Raw genomic sequence first — 4,340 nt, 5'->3', positions numbered from 1 at the left:
GTCCTTCTGTATGATACATTCTGTGCTGCATATATGGTCCCTTGTGGCCAATAAAGTTCGGAATATTATCATCATTACTCTCTTTATTTTGAAAGATTTCAAATTCTAAAGTAAAAATTATTAGACTCTCGATTTTGTTTTCTTCGCTTCGTTCTTTTCTATATATTCTCACTGCATTCGATCTTTCTTTTATTTACGTCTTTCTCTTTTCCTCTCTTTGCTTCGTCTTTCACTTATTTTATTCTATCTTATTTGTAAGTCCGATTTTATCTTATTTATAAGTCGAAATTATTTCACCATAAGCAGCTGTATTTCATTTCTAAGTGTAAAGCCGTGGTAATGTCAAATGTAGGTGAGAACCGATTTTACAAATTTTTTACATGTATATAGTTTGACACCTTACATTTTAAAATTCAAGTCACTTTGGGGACTGTTTTTTACCTTTCAGTATCACGCTGACACTGACTCAATGCACTTACATCAATATTTTATAAAACAATTTCCTTTGTGACTCATAACGGAAATTATCATGTGTTTAAGAGATGCAGTCGCAGTGCTGGGACAATAATTTAAAAGCTAATCACTTCTTGTATCGGAATTCGATTCCCAGCTGAAACTTTTTTTTACATCACTAAAAATTTTGTTACATCTTCCTGTGTTTTTCCTTCCACAAAATTATATACTGATGTTAAAACAGTAAAGTCTAGTAATCGCCTGTTTTTCAGATAATAATTCTTTATGAACCAAATCCGTAAGGTTCCATTTACATTGAAAATACTCTGTACAAATGCATTAGTCTCATAAATTACTTCTAATATAAAATCTCAGACCTGCATACTATTTCCATTAAAAGTTGCAGTAAAACATCGCATGGTTTTCAAACAATTAATCTGCATGACATAAAAAGAAAAAAAGCATATAATTTTGAAGCTGTTTTTTTAAAGGTATCTTTCATGGTAAAAATATTATAGGTTGAACATATAGGTGCAGGCATGGCTATGTGGTTAAGAATCTTCTTTGCATACATACATACACATGCACACACATACATACATACATACATACATACATACATACATACATACATACATACATACATACATACATATACACCCATTACATACATGCATACATAAACACATTGCATACATACATACATTCGTACACATATACATATATTCTTATATGTACAACGTACAGAGTTACTTGTTTCATACGAAATTTAATACAATCCAATATTCCCTATGTAGGATGCTTCACATTCATTGCAGACTAATTCGTATACTACATAGGCCCTCGATCATGTTTTGATGTCTTTGATGGGGCACTTAGAGAGAGTGCACCCCACGGTGCTTTCTGTGGTATTTTTCCTCGACAGAACTTTCCTCGGGGATGGGCCAGTGTATACTAACTGTATGTTAAGTCTCTCCCTGTGGATGGCATGTAGGAAAGCTGCTACTGTTCTGTCATCGACGTAGGGCAGTCGAAGGAAATCTAAGGAAACACGAAAGGGTGTAAACTGCATAAGATCATAACATCAGATCAGAAAAGTGCTTCCTTAAATTGCTCTACTTCGACGACCGAACAACGGTAGCTATCCAACATGCCATCCGCAGGAAGGGACTTAATATACAGTTGGTACACACTGGCTTATCTCTGAGCAAAGTTCTATCGACAAAAAATACCACAGAGAGCACCGTGGGGTGCACACTCACCAACTTCCCACTTCAACGACATCAAAACATGTGGAGCCTCCTACATAAGGAGCACTACTATGAAACTACACATCCGAATAAAGGAGAATATGCAGACAGACACTTCGATAAAGAAACACCTTAGGAAGAGCCAAACCCAGAATTTCAAAGTTTCCATCAAGGCAAGCCAACGCAACAGGGGCAATCTCAGAATTCTGGAAGTCCTTATAAACAAATTGAGACCAGCCGTTAACAACAGGGAGGAACTACACAAAGCAGATTGGTTGCTATAGCAACACCAGTCCGCATATGTCACCTTCCACTTTCCTCACCTGCCCCCCCCCCACACACACACATACACATCTGAGCAAAAATCTTTTCCAACTATGGCTTTTCCGAATGTCCTGAAGAAAGGGTCTTCACCCCGAAATATAGAAATAGAAGGTAAAACTGCTTCTTTGTTCTGTTTTTTTAATTTTTCCTTTTGTAATTTCTAGCATTGTTAAGGCCTTACACAACTACATTTGGTAAACAGGTAAATTATATTTTTTCCAAATTGTTTAATATAACAATTGAAAAATATTTTCCAATCAATGTTATAAAATTTTTAATAGACATAAGGTTTATTGTCTTAGCAAAAATATAACTCAAATTATAGCAACACATAAAATAATATCGAAATTTCAAAAAAGTGATTATAATCAGAGTAGCATAGTAAATATTAAGCACAATAACATCAAACAGAATAATAAAAAAAAACTCAAATAAACGAGAAGGCTTAGAATTTATTTGTCGATGAAAAGGGAAACAACCTAATTTAATATAGTTAATAACATCAAATCGAATAAAAGTTCAGCTACAATTAAAACATAGATAACGTTATCTAAAGTAGTAAATAGTAATAAAGAACTTGGTGGAAATAAATTTAACTCTACAATGAATGATAAAATTAAAACTAAATCTTTGCAATTGTTCTAAACGAGAATCCTGGTATGTGGAAAATAAGTGTAAGACTAAAAATGTAATATATAAATGCTATATCTGAGGGTAATGAATACCTTTACATTGATGGGACATCATTAATTCTCAAGAGGAGACTGGCAAATCATTTGAATTCGTTTAGAGATAAAAAATAAAAGATTTCAAACAAGTCTTAGCATATTAATATGATCTGTTAAGGACAAAAACAAAGACTATACTATCAATTGGGAATCAATTTGTACTGCAAAACCATACAGACCAGGAACCGAAAAATGTGACATGTGTTTAGAAGAATTTTACCAGACTTTCACATCCAAGGCTAATGTAATAAATTCTAGACAGGAACAATATTTATGATGCTTGCACATGAGGAAATTCACATTTGCCAAGCATAAACGAATGATAAACATTTAAACAACAGAATGTTTTGAAATAATAGACTACAAGTGATTATCCAATCAAAACTTGAAATGGAGATTATTCGCGTCTAACTAAACAGACAATTCTACATCGCATAGTAGATAAACGCAGAGTAGATAAACGCAGAGTAGATAAACGCAGAGTAGATAAACGCAGAGTAGATAAACGCAGAGGAGATAAACGAAAAACTTTAAACAGTCAAATCGAAGGATATTAAGTAAAGACCCTGAAGAAGCTGCACCGGCATTATAGCAGTATTGCAATTCTAATAGTTACTAATCGATGCAGTTGAAACATGTGTTGGTCTATGTAAAACTGTATATATATTAAAAGAATTAAAGGTAATCCTTATTATTGATAATGTTGATATATATATAAAGGGTCATCCCATAAATAATGCGGTTTTTTCAATTGCATGTACTAAAAGTCGGAGGGGGATAGGATAAACTACCTGCATCAACTTGCTATAAAACCAGGTAGTAATTTTACTTTGTACTTATTCTTAGTGAAAGTTCTGGAGAGTGCAGTTCGATTTTAACAATTATTTTTTCAACGCTATAATGGAAGTCACAAAAGAGCATATTCGGCATATTTTGTTTTATGAGTTCAATAAAGGCAACAATGCAACGGAAAGTGCGAGGAATATTAATGCAATATATGGGGATCGAACAATAAGCATAAGCCAGTGTCAATGGTGGTTCCAGAAATTCCGAGCCGGAAACTACAGCCTAGAAGAGGAGCCTCGTCCTGAAAGATCTGTAGAGCTTGACGAGGACGTCCAGCAAAACCTGATAGAACAAAACCTCATCGTAACTGTTGAGGAAGTAGCACAGAAGCTTGAATTTGGTAATTCGACCATTCATCGATACCTGCGTGCCAGCGGAAAACAACCATCTTTGGTTTCAAGACGAAAGGTGTTCTTCCATCAGGATAATGCTCTGCCACATACAGCGAGGATGACATTCCAAAGGCTGGAGCAGTTTGAATGGGAAACGATGCCCCACCCACCATATTTGCTGGACATTGCCCCATCTGATTATCATTTATTCCGCAATCTTCAAAATCATTTGGACGGAAAAAATATGAATTCTGTAGACGAGGTCATAACAGACCTGAAGGAGTATTTTTCTTCACGGCCAAGTGAATTTTGGAAGAGGGACCTTGCAAGTCTACCAGTTAGATGGAAGAGCATTGTAGAAAATGAAAGAGAGCATATTTTAGATTGAAAAAGTACTTTGTTTATCT

This window comes from Octopus bimaculoides, chromosome 13 (genome assembly GCF_001194135.2).
Source record: "Octopus bimaculoides isolate UCB-OBI-ISO-001 chromosome 13, ASM119413v2, whole genome shotgun sequence".
Classification (NCBI taxonomy): domain Eukaryota; kingdom Metazoa; phylum Mollusca; class Cephalopoda; order Octopoda; family Octopodidae; genus Octopus; species Octopus bimaculoides.
This window is presented reverse-complemented; position numbering follows the sequence as displayed.